Here is a 13,821-nt window from a genome sequence, read left to right on the forward strand (position 1 = left end):
AGCATGGGGTCTCAAGAGAGTAGAATGGGGCATCAGCTCTCGAAAAAGTAGATAGGAGCATCTGAAAACTAGTTTAGCAATACACAATTAAACAAATGATTCCTAAAGTGGAGTAAAACTGGTTCCCAAAATCCAACATTTTACAATAAGGTAACTTCTCTCTCCTTCCCAGGCATTGCACAGGAAGCTCACAGCTCCATGGCCTTCCTAACCTATGTCGTACAGGATGGTACATTGGAGTTAGTCTGTCTGTCCCAGGCACAGGTGCAAGAAAATCATCATCTAACGTTGCAGGAACTTATAAAACAGCTGAAACAATTCATTACTTAAACTAGGTCAGTTTAGAGCTTGGCTCCTGAAAGGAGAGAGAGAGTGAGATAACATACAACAGCCAAAATGCAATTAAAATGGTAGCACGAGTTTTTTAAATGAGGCCTGCACTAACTATTGCTAATTTAACATGCACACACTTTAACTATGATTAACAATAACCTGAGGATCTCTATGATCAAGCTTAAAATAAAAATACACTTTCTATATGAATATTTTTAATATGCATGATTGCATATTTAAGAAAACGACAGTGCCACTACCATCAAGGTTCAAATTCTCCTGCTGCCCTCTCCTTTCCCTTGTGTGAACGCTCAAGGTGAGCACGGTTATTCCAGACACATTTTCAGAGAGAGTAAAGAGCCATTTTCTGCTGCTTGGGTTTTGTTGCAGAAGTTTCCCCACTGCTCATAAGGGGGAGGAGGGCGCTGGGCCTGTGTGTGCCTGAGATCTTAATCTGTAAATTCTGATGAATGCGGCGCTGTGGAATTCCAACAGAACAGCATAATTGCATCAATTGAGGACTTGATTACATACATTCATAACCTGGCTGCTAAAATCACACGCTGCAATTTTAAAATCAATTTACTTCCTGCTTTGTCCTTGTGCAGGCAGTCCATTTTTTATGTGTTTTCAGATGATGCTCAGGGCCTCGATGTGAAATTAAAACTGAGATGAAGATTGTAAAATAACCGAAATGCATTCACGCACAGGTACGGTACACTGTACAAGGACACAAGGACTAATACAACTGGAGATCTGGGAAAAGGTACATTATCACAAAACAAGGATTAAAATGGCTAAACAAGAATACTCAGGTGGAGCAGTATCGATTAATAAATGAGCACAGGTACAAGGGATAGAAGAAACTGGTCGCTGAAGCGAAAACCTGATTTATTATCAGTTCTCTTCTGCATAGCAGAATTGTTTTAGGACAGAAAACCAGCAGACCCACACACACATTTTTGGACCACAGTATGCCATCCAGAGAGGAGCGGCATACCCGGCTATTCTGATTGACTACTGTTAGAAATGGGATTTCTGGTTGGCTAAGGCTTGCGCCAAAGCCAGGCAGAAACCACCACTCTAGTCAGGGCTGGGGAGTTACATGCCAAAGATAACCCCTGCTCACCCCCTTGGTATCTTGGCACGAGCAGTCAGGCTTATCCCGGTGGCAATGTGTAAAGCATTTGGGCAACACACACAGCAACAACATACTAGGCACACCACAAAAGGAACTCCACACAAGGTTATATCAAAAATAGCCTTCGTATTATCATAAAAACCATTAGATGGTAATCACACAATATAGCTTGTGCCAACTGGCACTGGGCAATATTTACAGGGGATTATATACACATGACAGGGCCACATGGACCACTGGCAGAATCATCACTTAGTAGAAATAGTAAAAGTAAGATTTATCATAAACGTAGAACACAACCAGTAATTGCTGGCAAACAATGTATTCTGCGCCAACCTCCTAAGCCTAAACATATTAGACCATAACCTTTTAAGGATAACTCACATTAGGAAATACTCTTACTAACATAAACCACAGTAGGGAATAACTCATACATAAACCACAGTAGAGAATAATCTCACATGCATAAACCACAGTATGCAAATAACCTCATACCTGAACCACAGTACAGGATAACTCAAACATGAACACAGTATGCAAAACCTCCTAATCATAAAAAGACATTTAGATGCATAAATCAGGGTGCATAAAACAGTACATGAATTACACTTCCTGCGCACCTACATAAATCACATTAGGGCCTGGCGCCCTATTAACCTATCAGTCCCCCTGGCCAACTGGCCGTCTCAAAAGGGGCTCAAATGCCCTATGTCCAAAGAGTCAGGGCGCACTGCCAATGCAGCAGAAGTCAGGGGTGCGCAATTGCGCTGACCTAAACATTGCAGCTGGCACTAAGTGCAGCGCAGCTGGGAAAGTCCTGGGGCAGAGGAGTGCATTTCACTCCTCACTCAACAACCATGCCCCCAATAAAAGAATGGCATAAACGTCACAGCTGCCCACTACTTGCTGGGCTGCTGTGCAGATCACATGCAGGCCTGGGCTCTCAATGTGCCCTCTAAACAAATATGCGAAACGTTGCAGCTGCCCTCTGTCAAGCGGGGCAGCTGGGGCAGGAGCACGAGCTCCGATCTGGGAGCCCCCACTCTGGAAGGAAATTGACTTACCCCAAAGACATTGCAGCTGCCCTCTAGCAAAACATGGCAGATGTAGCAAAATGGACAGAAATCCCCCCAAACAATAAGGGAGCCTCGTTGGAGAGGCCTGCTGCCAGACGGGGCCGCTCAGACTCGGTGTGTTGAACAGGCGCAACACAATGAGCCATTACTCACCAGCTCTTGGGTACCGAATTCCTCGGGTCTCCTCCCTGGCTGGGGAGGCTTCACTCGGCGACCATTCCTCACTTCACCCGGGCCCCCTCCTGGAACCCGGGACTTCTCTGGGCATTGTGCAGGGCTCCCACCGGCATACGGGAGACCTGCTGGGCAGGCTGATGCTTCCTCCTCGCGCCCCTTTCCGCTTCCGGCTGTGGCTCCGCCCAGAGTCAGGCAGCTCACCTGGCTTCCGGGTCACGTTGCTCCGGGCGACGGCTCCAGTTTTCTTCCCGGGCCGCGGCGGTGATTTTCATTAGTAAAGTGCGGGGTGGGCTCCCGCTAAGTCAACCACAATGGGGTGGGCACCCGCAGTTAAAATAAACATAGAGCGGGGTGGGCATCTGCGAATCATTAGGAGATTTCCATATGCGGGGTGGGCACCCGCGGAGTAAATAAGCGGGGTGGGCACCCGCAAGACCAATAATGGCACCAGTATGCGGGGTGGTCACCCGCAAGACCAGCATCACAGGGGAATCCCTATGCTGGGGATTCCCCCAGCAAGGGCTGCAGCTTGGCGCTGCACAGCCCCCAGACTCTCCCTCTCCTTTGGGGAAAGTTTTAAGATAAAGCGCTCACAGGGCGCAGAGGACAGCAAAAGGTCCTGGGTACTGGAAAAGAATAAGTCCCAGCAAAAATGTCCTCAAAGAGGAAAAAGGGCAATGCAGGTCACAGGGAGGCAAGCCCTCTTGGTAGCCCCTCCTGGGCCCCAGCAGCAGCACGCCCTGGCAGGAACAGCACTCCAGAACTGAACATTTTCATGGGGTCACAGTCCCTATATTTATACTACATTTCCCATTGTGTCACAGCACAGGGTTTGGGGATACCAGTCAGAACTGGTTTAGGGGGGATTTGGAGCACTGTGTTTTGCCCAGCTCCTCTCCCCTTTGTCAGATGGGGGCTCGGTGATCAGACACACCACAGGGGGAAGAGCCAGTATTGTGGAGTGAAGGCACAGCCCTATTCGGGTCGCAGGTGCAACTCCTCCCTACCATCTGCATGCAGATCTCTCTATTCATCACTGGGCTGACTCACCCTGTCCCCTGGAGCCACCCACACCTCTCAGCTTCTGCTACTCACAAGCCAGACATGCAATTCACATCAGGCAGGCAGACACATAGCACACAGAAATGCCAACTTGTAAAAGTGGCATTTCTCCACCAGTCACCATAAATCTGCGCACACCATTGCTCAGCATTTATTCTCATGAGTTCATGCATACTAAACTCGCCCCTGCACTCCTCTCATACCAGGCATTACCATGGACATACATATCCTCCATAAATTCCTATGGGAGGGCAGGCCAATCTCACCACACGCACACAGAGCGCACACGCACTTTACACTGGGCCACAGTGCTAAAGTGCCCAGAGGCCTAAAATCACTACCACCATGTCAGAGCTTAAGGCAAAAAGTTCAGGGCTGAACCTGCCAAAAAGGGCCAAGTCCAACAACTACCAACAGTGAATCAGAATAGTCAAAGCAAATCTATTCTTATTGTTTGAAAGGATGGGCAAACAGAATTGTTGAAAAAAAATGGTGTTTTAGCCATCATGACTGATCTCACTTTCAACCAATCAGAAGACGGCGGGTCAAAGGACCATTCCAGGTGGCTGCTGCTTGCCAATCAAAATAGCTGTAGCTCGAGCATTAAAGGAAGTGGTCCCCATGAGAAACAAATGAAAAAGAAGAGGTGGCAGCAGGTAGTAGAAGTGTAAAAATGTGACATTATTTAGGAGATGGTACGCTTTGATGTAAAGGAAAACAAACGTAAAGAGCGAGGAAATTCCCGAGATGAAGGGGTAGTGACAGACCAGGGTGGCGGTTTGCAATAGTTCTAGAGTGAGGTATTTGTGTATAGCTGATTTGCATTGTTCCTGTCGTAATTTTTTGTGCACCTCTTTGTACACATTTTGTGTTCTCATGGAATTTTCCAGTTATTAGTTTATTCTACTTACAGAAAATTTTTTGCAGGCCTCGTTGTATCCAGGGCACTGCAGGTGGCCAGTAGATCTCAGCTACGCTGAGTTATCACCACTGTGAAAGCCTAATATAGCAGGAGTGAGAGATGTGTCATGCAATAGCAAGGAACGTATCCAGATCCTGTATTGAAGTGCAGTGGGAGAAGCTAGAGGTGCAATGGTGATGGGTGGGGCGTAGTGCTCAACTGTTCTCTAAACTTTTAACACATTTGAGGTGATGTTACTAGCGGCGGTCCGTGCAGGTAAGCGCGGTGAGGAGGGGGTGGGGTGGGAGGGGGGAGTCAACAGACAACAGAATAGGGAAAATTAAATAAATCCTATTCTGTCGTCTGTCGCCATCCCCCCGCACCACCCTACCGCGCTTACCTGTACGGACTACTGCTGGATGTTACAGATGCAAATGAACATCTGGAGTTACATTGGTTATTTCAGGCCACACTGGGTTAAGCTGAATTCCCATTTAATCCACGTTAAATGTCCATGTTTTACCTTTGAGGGCAGAAATACTGCAAATGTGGAGCTCTGGTATTGAGCAAGCATACACATCACGGGTGCTGTTCACAATTCCAGTCATATTTACATGTTAATGTGTTAAACAGTGCACAGTCATTGATAAAATACCTATTTGGTTTCTGATGCAACTGCAAAAACCAGCTTCTCAAACATTTATCACTTTTTACCCTTTTTAATAATAATTAACTATTTTCACAATATATTACCTATTGCCTCATGTAATAAGGAATCTCAATTGTAAACACATTTTTTTCGTAGAACAATTGAAGTTCAAAATGTTTACTGAATATTTATGATGTTGATTAGTGTCCATTGATCCGTTATGTAAGAGCAAATGTACATCAATTCCAGACGTTTAAACTCTGATGTATGACCATATTTCCATAGGAAAAGCAGTTTTTGATGTGCCTATATCTTTGGCGCCATTTGGCGAATCATCATGAATTTTTCCTCCAAAAAAGTGCCTTGGTGAATCTTGTTCTGCATGCAAAGTATTGGGGTGATCCATCAAGCGGGGGCCGAGAAAAGGGGAGTGGGGGAGTGCGTTTTCCATGCTAATTCACATGGACTTGTTTAGATACACCTACAGGCCAAACCGCTGGACAGAATTACACCAAATTTGGCAGAAAGCTAGCTTTTCGTCCGCAGTTTTGTGCTGTGTTATTTCGTCTAAATCTGTTCAGTTGTTGTTGAGAAATGTAAGGAAAACCACATAAGGATATTTGTGGCCATGGCTAATTTGCGAATAATAACGAGCTTGTGCAGGGAAACGAAGATCTCTGATTGGCTGACAACCAGAAAGGGTTGGCAGCCATTTTGGGACTCGGCCCAAGATGACTGAGTCCCACGCCTCAGCTATGGACTCAGCACCCACTCACTCATCTATACAGTCACTCACACAAATACTTACTGTACAAAATAGCCACTCACACACCTACTCACAAACTAATAAACCCAGGCAAACAGCCACTCACTTACTCATACATCCACTTACACACCCAGTCAACCACCCATTCACACAGCCACTCAGTCATCCATACAGCCACTCACAAACACAATCAATCACCCATAGAGCCACTTACACAGCCACCACAGTCACCAATACAGGCACTCACACACACTCACCCACCTGTATAGCCACTCACACAGTCACTCACTCACCTATACAGCTACTCACACACCCACTTATTTATCCATACAGCCACTCATACACCCACTTACAGACTGTTGGACTTGGCCCTTTTTGGAGGGTCATCCCTGAACTTTTTGCCTTCCTCCTGCATTTTCTTTGACCTGTTTTTGTTGGTTTTATGACTCTGGGCACTTTACCACTGCTGATCAGTGCTAAAGTGCATATGCTCTCCATGTTAAATTGATGTACTGAATTAGTAACTCCATGATTGGCTTATTTGATTTACTTGTCAGACCCTAGTACAGTACACCATGGGTGCCCAGGGCATGTAAATCAAATGCTGCTAGTGGGCTTGAAGCTCGCGTTGTGCCACCCACAGAAGCAGCCTGTAAAGCGTGTCTAAGGCGTGCCATTGCAGAGCCTGTGTGCAGTCTAGTACTGCCATGCTGACTGGGTAAGTGCACCCACTTACCAGTCCCTAAACCTTCCCTTTTCTTCATATCAGACACCCCTAAGGTAGGCCCAAGGGCAGGGTGCATTGTAAGTATAAGGTAGGACATGCCCTGGAGTGTGTGGCATGTCCTAATAGTGAATTACAGCTATTTTTGTTTTTCACTATTGCAAGGCTACCAGTCCCCATAGGCCAGAATGGGCAGTTTGAATATAACATCTTAAAATCCTAACTGACCCGGGGAACATGGTAGAAATTCGAGTTTAGTATGTCTGAACTCAGAATGATAAAATACATCTTTTAGTAATGTTGGTTTTAACATTTTGTGTTTGAAAATACCACTTTTAGAAAGTAGGTATTTTCTTACCTAACCTTCCAGCCTGCCTCTGCTAGCTTGTGTATTGTGTGTCTGGTTTTGTGAGTGACAGGGGCTGGGGAATCCAGGACACAGGGTGAGTCAGCACAGAGCTGAATAGACCTATCTGCATGTAGAGTGGAGGGAGGAGTAGCACCTGGGTCTGAATAGGGCTGTGCCTGCCTTTCACAATGCTGGCTCCACCTCCTGTGGTGCGTCTGATGCCCCTGGTCCACACTGTCAAAGGAAAGAAGGAGTCCTGTAAACAAAGTGTTCCAGGACTGCACAGAACTGGTTTGGACTAGGTACAGGCCCCTCTGCCTTCAGAGGACAAAGGATTTATTAGTATAAATATGGGGACCCGGACCCCAAGACTTTAGATCACTTCTGGAACAACAAGACAAACCTCTGCCAAGGAGAAGCACCAAGGAAGCTGTAGGAGTTGGACTGGCCCCCTGCAAGTGTGCTGTGTTGCTGGGTTGGCCTAAAATGGTGTCTTCAGTGCTAAGGAGAGGAGTAGGAACTTTCAAAGGACTTTCATCATCTTGCAGAATATTACTCCAAGGGCTTGAACTTGTGCTTGCCTCCTGCTGAAGTTTCAGGGACAAAAGACTTCACCACCAGCTCCCCTCTGAATTTCCTTGCTGGGAATTCTGTCTGCAGAAGCCTGGGTGTCGCTGGGAGCTGGAAGCGTGACTCAATGAGAAGAAGCGTGTCGCTGCCGCAGAGGTTGCCGTCGCATCACCGGAGAAGCATGTCGCAGGGCCTGTCGCGTCTCCAAAGTTACAGAGTCGCTGCACGGCTGCCGGGAGTTTATGCATCGTCTTCACGTAGTCGCATCAAGGGTGCCATCTTTTCACATCGCACTGGAGTGTCGCATCGCATCGAGGAGCCATCTTGTTGCATCGCAACCGGAAAACAGTACTAGAATCTACGCATCACCTCCCCCTCCGGTAAGGACCAAGACGCATCCCCTACTCTGCGCAAGCATTGAGGCGCGACGCATCGTCTCCCCCGAAGTAAGGAACCAACGCATTTCCATCCCTGCGAACCTTTTGTTTGTTTTGCGTTGCGCAATCAGGTACTTTTGTGAGAACTTTGTCGCATTTATCATCAACTTGAACTAAGTGACTTCTACCATCTTTAAGTCTATTTTAAGTACAGTATTGTGGATTTTTGTCGTTTCTGGTCTTGTGTTAAGTCTATACAAGGAATACTTCTTTTGATAAAACCTGTGTGGTGTCCATCAGTAGTGTTTTCACTTTATTACTGTATGTGTTCACAAATGCTTAACACACTGCCTCTGAGATAAGCCTGTCTGCTCATGCAAAGCTACCAAGGGGGTGAGCAGTGGTTATCCAGTAGTGTAATCCCATTTCCCTGACTTAGAAGCAAGGGTCCCTATTTGGTCAAAGGTACCTACCTCTGTCAACTAGAGACCCCCAGTTCTAACACAGACCCATAGAGCCACTCACACACCCACTCATGTACCTATACAACCACTCACACATCCACTACCATAGGTTACAGGTTACAGTTAGGAAATACAAATGTTTAAAAAACATTGAAATTCACTGGAAAAAAACAAAAGTTACAGAGACGTTACAGTTAGGAAATAGAATTTAAATAAGTTAGGAATTTACTGAAAAAAAAGGTTACAAAGGCATTATAGTTAGGTTCAGATTTCACTCATAGAAAACCATTGAAATTATGAAGTAATTGTTACCTAAGCTAATTATAACTCACTCCCCCCTCAATGCACTGCTTGTGACCTTACATATTACATCACTCATGACATGGGCAGTGACATCACTCATGATGTCATTTAGCATATCTCAAATGACATCACTGATGACATCATCCACAGAATCACTCACACACCCACACAACCACTCACGGACTCATTCACAGACTCATACAACTATTGACACATACACTCACTCATACAGCCACTCACACAACCACTCACTCGCCCATACAGCCACTCACACAGCCACTCACAGACCCATGCAGCTACTCAAACACCCACAAAACCACTCACACATCCATTCAAAGATCCATACAGCCACTCACACACCCATACAACCACTCAGATAGCAATTTGCACACCCTCACAGCCACTCACACAACCACTCACTCACCCATAGAGCCACTGAACCCACCACTCCCTCACCCATACAGCTACTAACAGAGTTGCTAACTCACCCATACAGCCATTCTCACATTCATTCACTCATCTACAAACCCACTTATATACCTATTCACACATCAATCCAATCACTAATGCATCCAATCACTCATCTATACAGTCACTTAAACAAATACTGTGCAAAATAGCCACTCAAACACCCACTCACATACCAATACACCCAGTCAAACAGCCACTCACGTACCCATACATCCACTTACACACTGAGTCACTCACCCATTCACACAGCCACTCAGCCATCCATTCAGCCACTCACAAATACAATCAATCACCCATAGAGCCACTTCCAGCCACCACAGTCACCAATACAGCCACTCACACACTCTCACCCACCTGTATAGCCATTCACACAGTCACTCACTTACCCATACAGCTAATCACACACCAACTTGTTTAGCCATACTGCCACTCACACATCCATTTGCACACCCATACAGCCACTGAGACACCCACTCCCACACTAATACAGACAGTCACAGTGCCACTGAGATGACATATATTAGAAACAGTATCACTCATTAATAGTACAAAAAGAATAGTTATTTAACCTATGCTGTACCTTGGTATATATCTTTAACTCTCAGAAACATTTACGTTACACTTACAATCAATGCATGATGTATTCAATAATGTCATCAGTGATGTCATTAGAGATGTCATTAATGATGTCATGAGTGGTGTCACTGTGAGGTCATAAGCAGTGGATTGCGGAAGCAGAAGTTATAGGTAACTTAGGTAACTATAACTACTGAATCTCAATTGTTTGTGTGAGTGAAATGTGGTCCTAAGAATAATGTCCCTGTAACCTTTGTTTTTTTTCAGTGAATAATATATCTATCTATCTATCTATCTATCTATCTATCTATCTATCTATCTATCTATCTATCTATCTATCTATCTATCTATCTATCTATCTATCTATCTATCTATCTATCTATCTATCTATCTATCTATCTATCTATCTATCTATCTATCTATCTGTCTGTCTGTCTGTCTGTCTGTCTGTCTGTCTGTCTGTCTGTCTGTCTGTCTGTCTGTCTGTCTGTCTGTCTGTCTGTCTGTCTGTCTATCTATCTATCTATCTATCTATCTATCTATCTATCTATCTATCTATCTAGATAGATAGATAGATAGATAGATAGATAGATAGATAGATAGATCTCCTCCCTAAACTCCTTCTATTTAGTCATAAATACTCCCCATTTACCAACCACTCTCTCCTTCTCTCCCACATTTACTACTAAAACATATACCTATGTCTGTGTAGATCTCTGCACATAAATGATTGGAAAGCAGAGGTGGCGACTGCTGCATATCGTTTAGTGAATTGCATTTTGCACTATGTGAGTAGCACTATTGTAGTACTACAAAACGTACTACAAAGTGCAGTTTGTGAATAGGCCTGTAAATGTTAAGTCCATGTGGGTACTGCTGGAGAGGCGTTTAATATCTGACCGAGACAACGGAGGGATGGGTGTGAGCCCTAGATGCAGCTGGATGCAGCTGGAGGCTGATTGCTACCGATGATACTTTGAACTTTGATCCCCTGTGCTCTGACCAATTTCTCATTTACATCTAACCTTACACTGCTGTCACCGTCTCTTCTAATATAGGTTAAATCTTTTCAGAGTGACATCTCTTATGTACTAAAATAAGTTTTTAAAAAATGTCCAAGTCCCTATCAATCTCCATACTTACTAACACATTTCAGTTACTTTGGTTACTTTTAATGCTAGCCGGTATGTCTGTGGTATTTCCATGGGTGGGTAAGGCCTTCTGTTTGGCTTGTCGGACAGACTGTCCTCTAGGTAGAATGTATTGTATTATAAACCTCATGAGCAGTATTCCTCAGAAGAGTCTTCTTGTTGAGAGATGGTGAAAGTTTGGGATTGGAAGAAGCCATCTGCTATGAAACTAAAATTCCCAATTAGAAACTGAGGGCCATATTATCAAGGATGGAGTTGAAATGATCGCCGCTTTAGCGGCAGGAAACTGCCCCTAAAGCGGCGATAATGGGCTTGATAAAAAGCCCTTGTGAACTCCCATAGAAGCCCATGTTCCGGTGTGAACCTGGGCATCTATGGGAATTCACAAAGGCATATTATTAAGCCCATTATCACCGCTTTAGCGGCAGTTTCCTGCCGCTAAAGCAGCGATAATGTTATCGCCGTTCCTTGATAATATGGCCCTTTGTTCCAACGAAAGCGAAGGAACAGCTCAGCCACATAGCGGCAACTTATGTAAGTTTGGACTAGTCACAGGAAATGAAGTTAGAACAAATAATGAGTAGAAATTAAAATATGACTTGTCTCATCAATTTGCCTTACAAATAAACCTGCAATCATGGGACAACAGCACAACCGCAAAAAAATCTACAAGTACATTTTGGCGTAATGTAGAGATCTATGTGTAAAGGCTAGTGAAGGTTTCATACATATTAAAAAAAAAAAAAAGGCGCCAAAACACTGCTTATTGAAAGGAACTTGTGCTGCAATGAAAAACTGTTCTATATTGAAGGAACATTCAATTCCAGTCCTCTAGGGATCTACCTGGAAGGATCAGTCGATCCACTTCTGAACAGGTAATGATTCACTGGTCTGAGACATCTGCAGCGAAGGATCTTTAACAGCAGATGCTTCCACTGCTTGACATAAACATGAGGATTCTAGGGAGGATGAGTTCATACCGGAGGCACAGAATTTAATTGAATTTAGATTTAATAAATTTCTACAGCATCTAATAGCATTGAACGGCTCTCCTGGCTCCCTGTGCAAATAAAACAAGGAAAATTAAAACAGCAAATAACAATTATCCAGCACAGAGAATAAACATGTCAGCTGACGACTTTCAAACAGCTGCAATTGCTTGCTGTGCCAGAAAGCTAGAAGAATTTAAAGTAAAACATTGATGTGCAAAAACTTCATAAATATAACGAGCTTGGACCCATCCCATCTGCCTACCTTTCTACAAATGTCACCGCACCTATGAAGCTAAGCTAAATCCATCCTTAAAGTAAGTGTGATTGACACCAAACGAGGTGCCATTCATTTTCCCTCTGTACTATTCAGGCAAATATTGAAACTTTATCCATAACCCATTGTGCGCCACTGCCCCATGGACCAGTGGTTCCCAAACTGTGTGCCGTGACTCCCTGGGGAGCTGTCAAACCTAGCCAGAGGAGCCGCGCACCAAGCACTTTAATGCATTTGATATTGAAGGGTCTGTTGGCTTCAGTAATCTAATTAGACTTATACGCATGATGTTGATGATTTGTTAGTGACATGATTAAAGCTGTAAATGTAGTGCTTAATTGATGGCATGATGTTGATGATTTGTTAGTGACATGCTTAGAGCTGTAAATGTAGTGCTTAATTGATGGCATGATGTTGATGATTTGTTAGTGACATGCTTAAAGCTGTAAATGTAGTGCTTAATTGATGGCATGATGTTGATGATTTGTTAGTGACATGCTTAAAGCTGTAAATGTAGTGCTTAATTGATGGCATGATGTTGATGATTTGTTAGTGACATGCTTAAAGCTGTAAATGTAGTGCTTAATTGATGGCATGATGTTGATGATTTGTTAGTGACATGCTTAAAGCTGTAAATGTAGTGCTTAATTGATGGCATGTCGAGGGAGATGACCTCCATATTTCACTGGATCCCCACGTTCCAACACTCCCAAAGTAAGCGGAAGTTTCGCTTTTTTCTAAATGCATTTTACACCAATGCAAGTTATCAAGAAAGTACAGTTATGTCCAGTATTTGTAAAGTGTGAACAATTACCCGAAGGTGTCAAGGTGCTGGGGGCCGTTGGGAAGATTAGGCAAGCTATTGCCCAGGGTCACATGGTGCTGGGCTGATCTGCCGCGGGCGCCGGGGATCGACCCGTGAGCCCCCGGGTTCCAGAGTCAGTCGCCCTGGCCGCTGCGCCACACCTCTGTCCTGTCTATTAAACACATTAGGTATTATCAAGTATTGACACTTGTACTTGCACAATAGGCACTTCCAGTACACATTTATTTCAGTAAACACACATTCCCAGTTAGGCCTGCTCTCTCCTTGAGCGCAGGGAAGTAAAATACCATATTCCAACATTTGGAAGCAAGAAAGAGGGAAGTTGAAAAAAAAATCGGAGGAATTTCTTTGGTTTGCATAGATTTAGATGCAATTATAGGGAGGAGACAGCAAAAATAAAGCTGTTGTGGTTTAAAAAATTGTGAGTCACCCTGCTGAGACAGACGTGTTGGCATGAATTACATGGGTAGAACTGGAAGTGCATGCAAATATTCTTCAAGCACAGGAACACTTTGGCAATGGGGCCTACTTGCATAAAGGTGCTAGCTAGCACAGTAAGTGGGATACAAAAAGTTTGAGAGGGTACTCTAAAAAGGCATGGGCAAAGAAGTGTAACTAGGAATATTTTCTTAGAGGGGC

The sequence above is a fragment of the Triturus cristatus genome, chromosome 9 (assembly GCF_964204655.1).
Source record: "Triturus cristatus chromosome 9, aTriCri1.1, whole genome shotgun sequence".
Lineage (NCBI taxonomy): Eukaryota > Metazoa > Chordata > Amphibia > Caudata > Salamandridae > Triturus > Triturus cristatus.